The following is a 17,178-nucleotide window of genomic DNA, read 5'->3' as shown; positions in this document are numbered from 1 at the left end:
ATGGAAGGAAATGTATACCATCAACCCAAGCCATGTTAGGCACAAAAGAATCTACACAGGAGAACAATATTATATGTCCCAACCTCATGAATAGTTTTAATCAGAGGTGGCACCACCAGAGGATCCCACCATGAGATAAAAATGAGTTGGAAACCAGGTTTCATTTGCTGTGTGACACATGGAAATACTTGATTACATAGGAGAGTAAAAAATAAACATTAATTTTGTCTCCCACTCTTTGTCTACTCTCTCGCTTTGCCTCTTTTGCTGCAGGCCTCTAATATAGAACAAGATCCTGTGTGACCAACAAGTAAGAGTTGGTAAATGTGGATAGAAGGTTCAATTTTAAGAGAATGTTCATGAAACTTATCTGTTGAAATTGAACAAGGAACATTTCACTTTCCATAGTCTTGTATGTCTTTTCCTTAACCCCACCGTGGTTAGGTCATAGAATCATAGAATGTACTGGGTTGGAGGGGACCTCTAAAGGCCATCTAGTCCAACCGTCCTACAATAAGCAAGGGACATCTCTGCCTAGGTCAGGTTGCTCAGAGGCCCATAAAGCCTGATCTTGAATGTCCCCAGGGATGGGGCTTCCACTACCTCTCTGGGAAACTTGTTCCAGTGATCCACCACTCTCATATTAAAGAACTTTTTCCTAATGTCCAACCTAAATCTACCCTTTTCTAGCTTAAACCATTGCCCCTTGTCCTATCGCTACAAACCCTTGTAAACAGCTCTTCCCCTGCCTTCTTATAGGCCCCTTTCAGGTATTGGAAGGTCACTATAAGGTCCCCCCAGAGCCTTCTCTTCTCCAGGCTGAACAACCCCAACTCTCTCAGCCTGTCTTCATAGGAGAGGTGCTCCAGCCCCAGGATCATCTTCATGGCTCTCCTCTGGACATGCTCCAACAGGTCCAAGTCCTTCTTGTGTTGGGGGCTCCAGAGCTGGACGCAGAACTCCAGGTGGGATCTCACCAGAGCAGAGTAAAGGGGAAGAATCACTTCTCTCGACCTGCTGGCCACACTTCTTTTGATGCAGCCCAGGATGCAATTGGCTTTCTGGCTTGAAATTGCACGCTGGTGGCTCATGTCCAGCTTTTCATCCACTAGTTCCCCCAAGTCTTTTTCCACAGGGCTCTCTAGCATGTCTTCTCCCAGCCTGTATTAATACTAGGGGTTGCCCCAGCCCAGGTGCAGGACCCTGCATTTGGCCTTGTTGAACCTCATGAGGTTCACCTGGGCCCACCTCTCCAGCTTATCCAGGTCCCTCTGGATAGCATCCCATCCCTCTGGCATATCCACTGCACTACCCAGCTTGGTGTCATCAGCAAACTTGCTGAGGGTACACTCAGTGCCACTGTCATTATCATTAATGAAGATATTAAACAACACTGGTCCCAGTACAGACCCCTGAGGGATACCACTTGTCACCATTTTCCACCTGGACATCAAGCCATTGACCACTACTCTCTGGATGCAACCATCCAGCCAATTCCTTATCCACTGAACAGTCTACCCATCGAACCCGTCTCTCTCCAGCTTAGAGAGAAGGATGCTGGGGGGTACTGTGTCAAAGGCCTTGCAGAAGTCCAGATAAACGATATCCATAGGTCTTCCCTTGTCCACTGATGCAGTCACTCCATTTTAGAAAGCACTAGGTTGGTCAGGCAGGACCCTAGTAAAGCACATCTTTGCAGGTCACTGCATGTTTGGTATGTCCATCACTGAAACTATAAAATATACTATCCCCATAGGTGAATTAAAAGGCTTTATTGGAGAAAAACACAATAAAACTGTGGTAGCTTTAAAATTCTGGTGGGCCTCTAGCTACTTTCAACAATCCTCATATCTCCTGTCTTGTGGTGAAAGCCTTACCTTCCCAAAACGGAACAGATCATACAACCAATTTTCTGTATCAGGACATAGTGAAGTATTAACAGAAATACAATATAAATTTCAGTTGCCAGAAGAAATAAACTAAATGTTTTTATATGCATTCCTGGTGGCTTTTACTGTCTCTGTTTGTCTCGGCCACAGTATGTCAAACCCTGAAGTATGCAAGTAACTCTGTGCGCGTATAAATAGCCACCAGATCTTCTCAAGTGTTTGGAGGTCTGTGGCTTCATAGAACAAATACATATCAGTATGCAGAGACTGATGTTGTAATAATTACTAATCATATTGTAGTTGTACGTATATAGGACAATGTACTAGCTCTATACCTTCATTATTAGGAGTTACTCTCTTGACTTCAACATATTTATTCATGTTCGTAGACAAATGCACTGTCTTCCCTATACCGGTGAAGCAAACAGTGAATGTACCCTGGAACTAAAATTTGAGCATCCAGACCATTAAACTGGAAGAAGTATCCCTGGCAAGGGATCCTGACAGAAGGATCTTCTGACGCTTGACCTAGGGCGTGCAGCCCTTCCCTACACAGTTCCTCGATGCTGTGTGGTAATCAGTCAGGGGCCATTCACAATAAGCAATATGGAAGCAGCCACCTTGTTTGGGGAGATAAGAGTTTAACAAAGTGGGTGGTCACAGTAGGCCTCAGTGGGATCATAAGCACATTTAATATAATAATTTAATTTAATAATTTAATTTACTAACATAGGCATAGCCTTACTATCCTACAACTGCTAACATGGATACAGCTAATGTGAATTTTTGAGTGTAGAAAGACTCTCCTTTGAAGTCAGACTAATTATTTGCTACTCTTTCTTATCCATTTTGTTCTTTTAAAGATGGTTTTAACATCAGTTCCTCCTTCACCTCTGAGAACCGGCTGTTAGCACTTCCCATTTCCACAGCTCACCCTTAAACTGAGGTAGAATCCTTATGCTCCCCTAAGTAGCAGTGATGTCAGCGAGTATTGCAGAAGCAATGCAGAGCTGGAAAGGCCTGAACTCATCTTTGGCAGATTTAAAAGCCTGTCATCTCTCAGTGCAAGAACAAGCCTGTGTAAGGGAGGATTAGCTCAGAATGCATTTTACATTAAAATTCAAATGCTGTCATATGAGAAAGGTGCTTTTCTTCTTCTTTTTTTTTTTTTTCCAAAGAAAAACATTCCAATGAATATTTTGATTATTGTTTATTCTGCTTCTGATAAAAGTCTGTGGAGGAAGAGTCAAAATAGTAAAATACTGTTTAAACAAGGCAAAACTTGAGTAATTGAGAAGTCAATATAAGCTTTTCGTGAGTCACAGATATGTATTAGTCAACAGTTTTAAATATGTTAAAACCTGTTGTTTAGTCCTCAGTTACTTTTCATTCCCTTTCCTTATTGCTATTTTTTTATACTGTCAAAGCATCTAGAGGCCCAGTCTTGACTGAGGACTAGGGTCCTCATTTTGCTTACACAAAGAACTGACATTTGATGGGTTTATCTTTCTTTCAAAATGTTTGCTCAACTATGGTTATTGCTCAAATGATGCAATATTATGAATACATACTTATGGTTACCATGGACAGATGGTCTTGAATCAGTTCACTGGGTTTTGTTGTTTTAATAAATTACATGCTTTAATTAACAGAAATCTCAGCCAGACATTTACCTATCAATTTTCCATACGCTTCCTTTGCCCTTTTAATTGTAACAGCTGCCATTTAACATTTAGGTGCGCAGAATATCTATACTAACAGAACCTTTCATTGACAATTTTGAAGCCACCTGTGAATCAAGTGTGTACAGACAAATAATTATTCTCTCGGTGCACTCATCTGATCATGAAAAGAGCTGACGTTGTCAGCGTTCCTTGCTTTGCTGTAAAGTATTATTCCTATTTTACAGAGGAGGGCAGTAACAAACACCGTTTAATCCCTAATTTTTGAAAGCTTTTATCAGGCAGCTTGTACCCTCTGGGTGTGTCTAAAATTGTGGGACCAAAGACTTTTTAGTTCCCAAAATGTGCCCTGGCCACACTGTAACTGCATATGGGGATAAGGTTCTGATGTACAGTATTTTCCCTCTTCCTACATCCTGAGTTCCACTGGAAGGAAATTCAGGTGTGTAGGAAAAGAAGGATCTAGCCTGTGCTCCAACTGGTCTCCATCTGGAGACCAGGATCACAACAGTGAGGACAGGGAAAAGGAAAGACAGAGGAGGGACACACCGTGAAACCCACAGTACCCCACACATTGCCTGTTACCAACAATGATAGGTATGTAGGGTGAAAAACTGCCATTAGCATTGCGGTCCAGATAAAGGAACTTCCTGGCAAATACAGGACTAGGGCACGTTTTTTGATTCAGGCTTTTGGTCTTATTCCATCATTTCTGTCTGTTTGCTGCCACAGAACCACTCTGGATACTATGATATTACATATTCATATCACGGTTGCAAAATAATACTCTGTGCAATTTAAACTCTCCTTTTAAGAAAGAAACTTGTGATAGTAAATCTGAGAAACCAGCAAATTTCCTTCATGTGATCAGTTCACCTATAACCTCTCTCTACAGCCACAGTTTTCTTGTCCTTAATACTCACCTATAGATGACAGGTGTTTTTTTCAATTTTTATTTCCGTTATTACTCTTAATCTCTGAGAAGTATTTCAGTTTCCCTGCAGCAGACTGGCATTTTTTTCTGGGATATTTCAAGGAGAGCTAATTTACATCAGGAAATTACTTCAAGGTGATCCATCTGGGACAGTCAAAAAATTTGCATACTCTGTGTGTGTTGTGTAGACATATTTTGTTGTTTCTTTTGTACTTCACACATCACCTCTGGCTCACGAACATCTCCCCACCATGACCAGTCTTTGCCCTTTTCATAGTAAGTGGGCAATAAACATGTGGTTGCCAATCACAGCATCTCAGGAAAACTGGGAGGGAAGAGTCCATCCAAGCTTAATCAACAACTGAAGACTAAAGGAGGCTCCCATGGGTCAAGGCTGGCTTCCAGCTCTGAGGGGAGAAGTGCTAATGGACAAAACCAGGTCCTTTCTTTGCCTGGAGATACTGTGAAAGGATTGCTCAAGGTGTCCTTCCTTCCTGCACAAGGTTAGATTTTTTTCTAAGTAGAAAACCTGTTTATTTTCTGCCATGTCCCAAGCTGGAAATGCAAAATGCTTCATTTACCACAGAGCCACTCAGCATCAAGTCAGTGGGTGCCACAAAGGAACTTGAACAGGGTTGAACAAAAGCAATTCCAGGAGGGAATTTACTGATGCATCCTACTTTGTTGACTGATACTGTTCAGTTGCAGAGCTACGCATGTGCCTGGTCACAAGACAGGCAAAACACTGCATTTCTGCAAAGGTCCATTTCCCTCTCCCCATCCAGCCTTGATCTCAGACAGAGGGGAAAAAAATGGAATTGCTTCCAAGCAGGGAGTAGCGTGTACTTGCAATACGCTGCCACGTTTCCAACCAGCCCCTGGCATGGCTCTCATTACACAGCAGATGTGGCTTTTCTTCTTTCTCTTTCCTCCCTCCATCCAACCACTTGTTTGTTCAGTTGAACTGATTAGGCCAAGAAAAAACTAGTTCAGGTGTCCTTCAAAGAGGCTACACAGCCGTAACAAACATATGCACTGAATCTGCTAATGTCATGGCTCAGTTAGGCAGAGTTCTCCATGCTTTCTGCCCCTCAACATCTTTCTCCCGGGAAGGCTTTCTCCAGTAACATCAGCAAGCTTGTCATCTTTCACTGTCCCTCAAGTACTTTATTACGCTCCTCAAAACTATCCTTTTTGAGAAGAGCTGACAACAATGCATAGACTGTCATGCAGGTCTGTCACGATGCCCAAGTTGTTGTCCTGTCTGGTTTGTCTGTTCTGGTCTGTTGTCTCCAGTTTTAAGCTTAACTGCTTAGCCTGGAGAGGTGGGGACCTTCTGTCTCGTGTCTGTACAGCACACAGCACTATGGCGTCCTGTGTCCATTGCTTCAGGTTTCTAAAAGTGCATGTAATCTGATTGATCCTAATTGCTCTTCTCCATTTCTAATGTTTAATCATATTTTCTGTAATCCTACTCCCCCTGCCTAAATGAGCATGAAATTATTCTCAAAGCAACAAAATCTGCAGGGATGGGGAACAAAAACTATTTCCTTGACTTCTCATTAATTTTTGGGACCATAGTGTGTCTCCTCAAGGGCTCCTACACAGGACTTTTGTGCCCTAGGTCTACAAAAGTGCTATAGCCACACTGTAACAGGCTGCTCAAACCTACCACCCCTAAAGATTTTTACTGCTTCACCCCCAAACGGGCAGTCTCTGCCTGTAGCATCTACAGGTAGTAAAAGTTCCCAGCCAGATCTGCCTTTCCTCTATCTCTCCCCACGCACAAACTAGCCAGGTTGAGGTGGTACTGAGAGCATAGTCTTGCTTCTGTGCTGGTGCTTCCTGAGGGAGATATGAACCTGTTAGATTAAGTCAGTGGTTATAACCACAGTGTTAAAAAAAGATCCTGTGTCGCTGCGTATTTGGTGGTTGCTCTGTGGTGGAGAGAAAGCTGGCCAAAGCTGTGCAGTTCAGGATGTGTTTTAGTAACAGTGCAAGTATATACCCAAACTGAACGTGTTATACTGGAAAAATATACAAACCGTTGTGTGACAATAATGCAAAAGAATGTTGAATGGATACTAATGCCTCTACATCGTCAGAGAGAGAAAAATGGAGCATACTGGAGTATAGATGGATAGGCCATATGTGCAGGGTTACTGGCCTGGTGGAGTACTGAGAAATTGCTCCCTGTAAACTGTCTTTTCAGCATCTGTTCATTCTGTTGTTGCATGAATGCACTCCCAAAGTGCTGGACAGACTGAACACAACTTGCCGTCACTCGTAAAAACCTGCTGTTCAGGCCATGAGGATGTGCTGCCCTAGCGGAGTGCATCCTTGCTTACCCTTCTCCAAAGTGACACCTGGCTCCCTGGAGAAGAGGGACAGCCAGCATGCAAGTTCATGTTTGTGGTGGCTGTGGAAGTGGCTAAGGTTAATCGTCCTACATGGGGGGTCTGCCTGAAAACTGTCCCCACCCCAGTGACTGACTGAAGAGCCCTTTGAGGACAGCAGGTTCCTGTCCCCAGTCACCTTAAGGCAATGGGGGGTGGGGGTGGGATTTACAACAAAGCAAAGGGGCCTCAGAGGAGCTAGTTCCTGGAAACACCCAGCTCAACTGGAATGGAATCCCCATTTGTCTTGCCTCACTCTATGAATCTGTAGGATTTGTTCTTTTTAAAGCCACCTGTCATACTGTACGCAAAAAAACTCCCTATGTGACACCTGCCATCTTAGTTTCAGGGTTCCCTCAGGCCCATGTTTCACACCGAAGACATCATGCTGTCATTATTTTACTACTTGCTAGTGGCTCAGTGTCCCTCTTCCCCTGCTCCCTATTTAGAAAGTACCATAATCACTCCCACCTCCCGTCCTCCAGAGAGACACACACACACCCCAGTGTACCCCACTTGTTCTGCTGGGCACTCAATTCTCCTCCCATGCCAAGGGCTCTCTGTCCATACCATTTTCCCTTGCCATCTACCCTCCTACCCACTGCAGGGATTTTGTCTTCCTCTCATTTTTCCTACTCATGGCTCAGTTGACCCTAATTTCCTTATGCTAAGGACCTTATGCTCTTTCTTTCTGTGCTAAGGACTTTATGCTCTTTTTCTTTTCAATTCAGGCTCCCACCACCACTTTCCATCCCTGCCTGGCTGGATTCATAGCCATTCCCCCACTATTGTTATGCAGTTTTTTTCTGTCTGGGAGAGGAATTATTCAGAGTGTGGGTGTGTCCCAGCTGTATTGGAAGGACAAAGAGAGAGGATATGGATGGGTACTGTTATCTTGGAAGGTGTTAATGGATTTTTGGTTCACTATACACTTAGAAAAGTGTTTGAGACTGTAGTTCTGATAAACCCAGGGAAAAGGCTCCATACTCTCTTCATTTTTTCTTACTTCTTCATTATTAAATATTTACTAAAATCAAGAAGTTTCTTCCCACTTGTGCCAAGAAAACTCCCTGAAACTCGAGAAATAAATGGAAACTGTATTCAGAAGCTACTGCTTTAGAGAAGACAGAGGTACCATGAGGCTGGGTGTAGGGCTCGCAAACTCGGCCTGTAACTTGTACAAAGCAGAGGAGAAAACACAGTCTAGCAAATACAATAATGTGATTTATTCAAAGATGTTTTCACACTGAAGAACATCTGTTTAGTTCTTCTAAAGCAAAACAAGGAGATAGCCCCCATGCATACTGAGAAAAGTATTATGTGCCAAAACATGTCTACCCATTTTTTTTTTATAAAATACTTATCACTTTCTTCTTAATTTGGGTTTGAAACTAGCATGAAAGTTGTCTTAATCTCCAAACTCCCAGTCTCATTAAACTATCTGTTTCTTTTGCTCTTTTTCTTCTGGTTTATTTGTTTTTGGCTCCTTCCCCCTCATTCCTGGTTCGTATTTATTTGTGTTCTTGTTTTTCAACTACGGGACCTGCTTCTATTGTCTTTACTCAGGCAATTCTTTATTGAAAGCAAATGGCAGTCTTAGTGGAGAAAAGGCAACGGAAATGATCCATGGTTTTCATATTAGGATCTTGCTTCTGTGGCAAGCTGCACGCTGGTAGAGACATTCACCCATATACAAGTAGCCTCAGATTTGCTCGCAGATGACTGGTTAAAGACTATGTTTCCATTTACAATCTAGGTAAGGAATTTATTATTAATAAAGTTTTCTATTTTTCATCTGTTTTAAAAATGGTTTCCACTCGGAAGGGCCAGTATTATTTAGGAATCTAATCTTCTGCTATGAATTAATGAAGACTGAAGGAAAACTAACCGGTTTGCCAGCAAGGTACACATGCAAAAACATTGACCCATGCCTTTAACAGATGATGGCTTTTTGTCAATTGCTTGAGTGATGCAATTTGTGCAAAAACCTTTGTATTCTTCTCTGTTGCTTCTGAAATGGCCAGGTGTTTCTTGGTCCATAAATTTTATTAATCTTGAAAGGGAATTGTAAGCTCCTTTTTAGCAGAGCAAAGATGGATGATTTCTCTCTAAGGCAGTCAAGACTCATAATTGCACATCTTCAGTCAATGGGAATATTGCTCTTGACTTCAGTAACTAGAGAATGGAGTCATAGGCAGGAAGACAGATCTTTTTTTTCTGTATAAACCTCCCCAGAGGAGACAGTTGAGAATTTTTCTCAGATTGAGACTACAGTTTTCTCTACGAGTCTTGGCATTTCCTTACAAATTACCACTAACTTTATTTTTCCTGCAAAATTTATCTCCCTAGTGCAGAGTCCGAGCCATCCTGAACAAGCAGGTAGTCACCTTGCCATGGCTTGTTTTACCCTACACTGGTGCAGTCAATGGTGGATACAGAGAAGTTCATCATTACAGACCACAGGGATTTCCAGAGAAACTAGGAAATAATTCTTACATTTCTTTCAGCTTCTTCAGTGTTTCATCATGACAGTCATATCACTACCCGACTAACCAGCCTCAAAAATATAAAGAAAACTCGATTTGTTAGCTCTATAGCTTTAAATAATCCTGAAGAGAAAAATGTTGGGGAGAGATTGCATGTTGTTGGTTATTTTGTCTCTATACTCAGGCAAAAGATGAAGCTTTCTGGGGAGTAAACATCTTTCCACAAATCCATTCAGGATTTGAGAAGGTGGTCTTTTAGTAAATTTTAAAGGAACTTTTAAAACAGGTTTGAATTATTGCCAGATACCTAACTCTCTTTGGCCCAGGGACAATACTTAACAAGCAGTGTGCTGCAGACCACTCCAAATTCTGCTGTCATTATAACCCATGGTTTTAATTTTCTTCTCTTCTCTTCTCTTCTCTTCTCTTCTCTTCTCTTCTCTTCTCTTCTCTTCTCTTCTCTTCTCTTCTCTTCTCTTCTCTTCTCTTCTCTTCTCTTCTCGTCTCGTCTCGTCTCGTCTCGTCTCGTCTCGTCTCGTCTCGTCTCGTCTCGTCTCGTCTCCATTCTTTTCTTTTCTTGAAACTGTGAGCCTCAAAATCTGGGCTGTATGATGTGAAGCAGTCATAGGCTGGGGACACATGCTTATTGTTCTGCTTTACTAGAATTACCATCTGATAAAGGAGACCTCCCTCATGCCAAGCATTCCTGGGGAAATCTTTCCTTATTCTCATTAAGCCAGGTGATCTTACTGAACTTACACATGTTTTTAAAAATATATAAGATGGGGTGGGCTATTATACGAGTCTGTAAATTGAGTAGAACAGTAACCAAATAGCCAAGCATCTTAAAAACATATCTTACTGCAAAAGCAAAAGTAGAGATACCTCTGGCTACTGCCATGGGACAACTGGTGGATCCCATCCTCTGTTACCAGAATTCTCCTGCAGCCCTTCTTAATTTATGTTGCTGCTCCTTCCGTCTTTCCAGGACACCCTGCCTGTCAGGAAAAGAAGGGAGAAAAAGAACTGATGAACACAGAGATCTCAGCATCGGGCCATTTTACACCTCCCCCCACCCCCAATTTTTCTTTACCAGGCTGACCATGTCAGTTGTTCCCACGTGAAGAGTGAGGTGAAGAGTGAGGTTTTGTATTATGTGTGACGGTGCGCTGCTGCCTGCAAGGAGCCCTTTCACTGCTCCTTCCCCTTCCTCCCCCCCCACCTCCGGCCCTTTCCCTGGAGGTGACTCTAGGGATTGTGCAGCTGAAGGGTGAGTGGCTCAGAGCTGATCCAGTGCAAGCTTATCCAGCGAGAAAGTGCAGTTATAAAAAAAGAAGGGGTTTACTCTTGGATCCAGTTTATCCATGGGCACACCAAGGCCTGACTCATAGGCAGCAATGGGGGTGCCACTGTAGCAGATACACACAGTTGCCCAAAATTCGGTGTAAAATTAAACTTCTCCTGCAGATATCGATGCTTTAAACAGGCACCTCTGGGTGCAGCCTCTGACTCCTCCTGTTTGGGAAGGTTTGTCTTAGGTATGGCAGAGCAGCTAGCAGAGAAATTAACCCTTCAACATAAGACATCGTTTGCTGTTCTCTGAGCAGTGTTGTGAGCCAAGCACATTGAAACCTGTTTAAACGGGATAGAACCTTTCATGCTTTCTCTTGTGTAACTCATGCACCTTTGCGGAAGTTTATCCTAAAACCAATCGGTTGCTAGGTAGAATTAATCTTACAGCATCAGGCTGGAAAGGTCAGTTCCTTACTATTTTGCCAAATGCTGGTAAGCATAAAAGAGATTTGAAAATCAATAAAGTCAACAAAAGCTGTAGGGAAGAAAAAAAAAAAAAAAGACCTTGACTAATAGAAATTTTGACAAATTTGGTAAATGAGAATTTTGTTCCAATCCCACACCACTGACATTTCCCCCGGCCCCGCTTGCTTCAAACCCCCAAAAGACCAGCAAGGATGCTATCTGAATGGATGCTATCTGAATGGTTTGTACCACAAGAGTGCCTAGGGGCACTGGACTAGTCAGCTCGTGCCAGAGAGCGCTGTGTGCACCCTCACACTTACACAGAGCCTACGAAAAGACAATCACAGGTCCAGAAGAGCCATGGGAACATAGTGATAAACAACAAATGGGGGAAAAAGGGGTAAAACAAGGGTGCAGAGCAATGGTAAGATAATCTGGGCTAGTGAGGCAAGCAGCCTATCACTTCACCTCAGCAGAGCTCCCATCTTATCTGCACAGCGGTGCACAGGAGACTGTATCCTGAGTCCCAGGACTACAGAGGAACAGTAGTAGAAGGATCTCACAGAGTGTGGGTCCATCCAGCAGACTCAGTGCCTCAGGCATGGCTTCATCTTCTCCTCTGTATAGACACTGCCCCAAGGAGAAGCAATGCTATACAGCATTAAGCGCAAATATGGGAGATCCTAGTGATCTGTCTGGGAAGTAAAAGATAAGGGCAACTTTACAAATCTGTGGTGACCCAGCTGTCACAGATGTGATTCCTCTGCTGGGCTATAAGCCCACATAACTTCAGCAATATTTTGTTTTTTTGATGGACAGGACAGCTTCTTCCACGTGTGGATGAGCCAGGGCCAAAGAAAAGAAAGTCTGCACCAGTAATGATATGCAGGCCCTGCCATGAGATCTAACAACCACTATGGACAGGGCCACGTGCCAGGCAGGGAAGGCCTGGAAGGCCAAGCGAGGAAGTTTGCCTTTGATGCAGCAGAAAAGGAGACAAAAGGACAGGTACAAAAAACTCCCAAGGCCTAAACAGAAATTTGAGACTATGACACTCTGTGCAAGGATATATTGCAATGGAGCAAGATGAATTCATCTTTAACCTCCTAAAGCAGTTGTCCTGGGGTAAATTAACCACCTGCACCCAACAGTTCCGGCAGTCTTGGGTGCTAATTGACAAAGCAAAAAGGAGTGATAATATCATCTCAATAAAGCCTAAAAGACCAAAGGTATTTGCAGCATGTATTTAATGTATAAAAAGGAGGGAAATGGCATTTGTTGAGCTGGTAAGAAGAAAGTAGCAGCTGCTAGGATACTAGAGGACAAGGGCTTGCCCACATTTTTTATTTCTGTGAATGGAAATGAGAGAAGGAAAAGAGCTTAAGGGAGAACAAAGTGAGCCATCAAAGTTATTCTGTGTCCTCAGCTTCCCTGAGAATTTTTTCTTTCTGTATCTGATTTAGATTATAAAATCCCTGGGGCAGCAATAGTCTTTAATTTGAGTATTCTTCAGTACTGGCCAAATCATTGATGCTTAATGAGCAAATAAAATGTTGATAAATTGATACAAAGGTTATCTTCCTGCAGTCTGGCACTTAATAGATGACACCCAATTAAAACTGAGGTAAAAACATTTGTATTAAACCTGAGCACAGGATCAGCTTTAAGAGAAGAGCATGAGAGTCCTTCCACTGCCTCCAAACAAGGGAGGATCTGGCTCATGCTGCAAACAATTCTTTGAAATTAAGAGTGTGCAACTGGGTACTGTACACACAGGCACATTTCTGCATGTTGCATATGGTAATTTCCCACCAGACAAACTACAGACCCAGTCAGGCAAGCTGTAGGTCTTGGTGGACCCCAGGGTTCCACGTGGGTGCAGAAGCTGGCCATGCAAAGCAGCTTGCTGGATTATGGCATAATTCATTGCTGTGGTGCCACTTATGCACTCTAATGGGCTTTATTCACAGCAGGGATGACTGAGGTGCCGGGAGGCACAAGCCAAGTTGAAATAGATTTGTCAAGCTTATTTCATGCTATGTTGTAGTGGCTACATTTTAGACAGATTGTGAAAATTATGTTATTTTTATGATTTAGATTACAATACTGCCTGGAGACTAATAAAAATTTGGGATTCTGCTGTAATGGTTGGGTCCCAAAATATGTGAGAACACCAACAGTCTTCAATCCCAACCACCTGCAAGATAAAGAATAGCAAAGATTTATGTACAATTTTGTTTGCCAACTTCAGCAGGCTCTGGGATATTAAAAAGAATACAGAGGCTGATAAACAGGCTCTTATGCCTTTTGATACATTTTCTTTCCTATCCTATCCTACCCTATTTGTAAGCGTCATCTTTTCCCTTCTGCTTTAGCCATCAGGAATTTACATTGGTTTGGTTTGGTTTGGTTTTAGGTTGTTGCAGGAAAGGTAGATTTGGAGGTTCTAATAGATTTAACTCAGGACAAAGCTAAGAAAATGCTGCCACGGCCATATTCCCCCATCTAACCAAAGAAAACAATCAGGAAGAAATTTCCCAGATCAACACATCAAGCAATGAGAAAAAAAAAATCCTTTTGCTGATAAAGTGGCATTCCCAGTACAGGGTTTTGTCACTGGAATTATCTGCTAGTCTTAGCTGTGTACTAACGTATCTAAGATTAAGTCTACTCTTAGTACAAATCCTTGCGAATGAATTCAAGGATCGCACAAAAGGGACAGTGTGACAGCAAGTTTTTTGCAGACCATTTGGGTAAGAATCTGGCAGATGAGACTTCTCTCAGGTGGAGCTGAGGGGGCTGTGGGGAGGAGAAGAGGGGTGGAAGGCAGAACAGGGCAGAGAGGAAGAGCCAGCCATGGTGTGAAAGCCTTGAAACAGTGTAAAAGGATTTCAAGTTCTAGCTAAGAAAGCAAGCTGAAGAAATGTCTGTCACAGGAACAACTTCCACTTGTCTCCTCCCTCCAAGAAATGAGAATGATATACATAGTTAGACAGAGAGCGATAGATATATATAGACATAAAACTGGGAAGAGTGGTTGAGGGAAACGTTAAGACACACCATATCAAAATGTCAGGCAGTTAACGAGAAATGAGGAGTAGAAAAAACAATCAAAAAATACCGTGACACCATATGGAACTTTCCACGTTCAGTTGCATTTCGTCAACTGAATTAAAAACAACTACATTCTCCTCACCTCAAAATACTGTCCTTTGTTAGAAGACAATATTGTTATTTAAAACCCCTGCAGTTTTACGTGTTTGAGTCCACAGATTGTCTGCTACAGGCATTAGAAACTTATGATCCCAGTTTAAGAGAGAGCATGTTTTGAATTGTAAATGGGCAAGCAGAGGTACGGCTTGGAGCATCGTGGCATTTTAAGAGAGGCATCAGAAAGAGAAAACGACTCCCAGTCCTGATGGATGTAATAGCCATTTTCCACTCAGGGTAGACATGGAATCAATAAGATGACCCCTTTTTAGCGTCAGCTGAAATAATGGAAAACCTCTGCCCAAGGACACAAACACACAGATCTAAACAGCGTAGGTCATCTGTTCCTAGGGAGGTCCCGGGATCCGATAAACGTTGGGGCACGGGACTGAAGGAAATGAAGTCTTGTACGTGAGAGAGAAGGGACAGAAATGTGAGAGAGAATGAGAAACTCATCCGGATATAAACTGAGGTGCACCTACTCGCCTGAGAAAAACCAAGGCTGTGGTTTTGAGAGATGTGATGGGCTGATTTAATGCTTGTATCTGTGCAGAAGTGAGGAGGCCTTTCTCCCCACCTCACCCCTCCTCCCTGTTCTTGGCCTCGCAGGCCCACTGTTTGCGCTGGTGCTGGTCCTCACATCTCTGAACTGACACAACTCACCAACCCAGCAGAAAAACTTGGAGGTGCACAGGTCATACCTGTAGCATAGGCACTGGGTGGGACTGCTGGTGGAAGGAGGGGAGCATGAAGAGTGAGATGAGGGGGAAGATGAAGGGCAAGAGAAGGAAGAAGGTGAGGCAAGATTTCCTTTCGGAGTAACGGAGCTATCCGATGGGTTCAGCTGCCTGTGAAACCACAGCCTGAAAGCAAGCACGTAGAAGCAAAGGACAGTCTGGAAGTAAGCCAAGAGGTTCTCCTGGTGCTTGATTCTTACCCTGTTCTGCAATAGAAAGAACCCCAAATACCCTAAATTCTCACTAATCAAAAGGTCAGAAGTGGCAACACTGTGCTGCTCTAATCCAGCTGTGGTAAGATGCCATGATCTGTAAACATGATTCAAGAAGCAGACAGAGTAGATTTGATCTGGAAAGATAAAGAGCGTATGCTGCCCAGGGAAAGAGTTTGATATACTTCGACACAGATAGTAATATGCCATGCCTTAGCCTTGGCTGTCTTTTGCATACCCATCTTTCTGTGAGGAATATCTGAAGATGTCATTAGGGAGAACAAAGCAAAGCAAAACTGAACTGCAGCCTCTGCATGCTAAATATCGTCCTGAATACACAATGCATCTGCAGAGATTCCCACTGAAATTGGAGCAGAGGTGTCACCTGGTGCTTTTCTCCATCTGGGAGTGGGACAATAAAGTCCCACTTATTAAAAAAAAATAAATCCATAGTAGTAGCCTGAGAAACTGTAGCTTATGATAGCCTTATTAAAGTACTTTATAGTTTTCATGTAGAATGCTCAAGTACTTTTTATGAAAGTTCGTACTAAAGCAAAACCTCCAGGATCATACCAAATATGGTCAGAAAGTGCCTAGAGAAATCTCTGTATTCTATCTTCCTTGGCACCCATGACTTTTTTTTATACTTCAGTGAAGTATCTGCAAATGATTCAGTTAACCTCTGTTGAATTTTAAGGTAGTTAGACTGAATTCTCGGAATACCTGGGGCAATTTGCGGTACAAGCTGTACCATCGTCTGTTTTATCTTGAGAACATGTAAAATTAACATGGTTTGCTTTGTGGATTTTATCTCAGAAAAAAAAATCCTTAAATTGTCCATAGATCTTTAGATGAAAATACTATAGGATGATAGTAGAAACCAGGTTAAGTTAGCTTTTCTGACAGACATTTTATGTCAACAATTTAAAAAGACACAGATGACTGGGCGCATAGTGTAAGTTGCAGTGCCACCAGATTCCCTAGGGAGAAAGACCAGATTTTGCCAAAGTCAGCAGCAGAGCACCCGCTGAGCTCAAGGACTGCATTTTGCTTGCCAGGTATCTTACCAAGAGTGTCAGAAACGTTAATCTGCCAAGCTCTTGCCAGGAAATCAACTCTACCCAGGTGAGTCACCAAAATGAAATCATTCTCAGAGCAGACTGACGATATTCACAACATGACTTCGTGTGAACCATGCATTGCACGGTTTTACTGAAGAGCACAGTTTTCCTCGGGATTCGCCTGACTTCTTGGACCCACTTCATCGCAGAGGAAGGGGGAAGGTCACACCTTCACTTTCCCGGTACTCCTCCTTTCCTTCCCGAGGGGTTTAACAACTGGTTGACTTCACCTTCACGCTGTCTAGAAGCATTTTGGGGATTTTCTTCATGACCTTAACACCCATGAATTAAAAAAAAAAATCACATTAAAAGGGCAACCCGAGAAATGCAGACACTGCACCGGGTGAACCAAAACCGCTTGTGCCACCCCTGGCCCCCCGGGGAAGGTGGCACCCCCATGCGAGGCTGCAAGCCAGCAGCAGCAGGGCCAGCAGCGTGCCAGGGCCCGCCAGGCCGCCGCCCAGGCCTGCCCCGAGGGCCTCGCCGAGGAGCCAAGCCCGGGGCTGAGGGGGACGAGCCCCCGCCGGGCTCCCCGCCGCGGCCAGGGAGGGGGCGCCAGGCCGCTGCAGGCGATGGCCCGCGGGCACGGCCAGGCACCGGCAGAGAGGCGGGCCCCGCAGCCCTCCTCTGCCGAGAGCGGAGCTGCGCCAGCCCGACCCCGCCGCTCCCTCACCGCGCCGCGCCGGGCCGGGCCAAGCCGGGCGGGCGGAGGACGAGGCCCCGCCGCCCCCACCTCCTCTTTTCGTCCGCCCT

Source organism: Leptosomus discolor, chromosome 1 (assembly GCF_034619465.1).
Source record: "Leptosomus discolor isolate bLepDis1 chromosome 1, bLepDis1.hap2, whole genome shotgun sequence".
NCBI lineage: Eukaryota > Metazoa > Chordata > Aves > Leptosomiformes > Leptosomidae > Leptosomus > Leptosomus discolor.
This window is presented reverse-complemented; position numbering follows the sequence as displayed.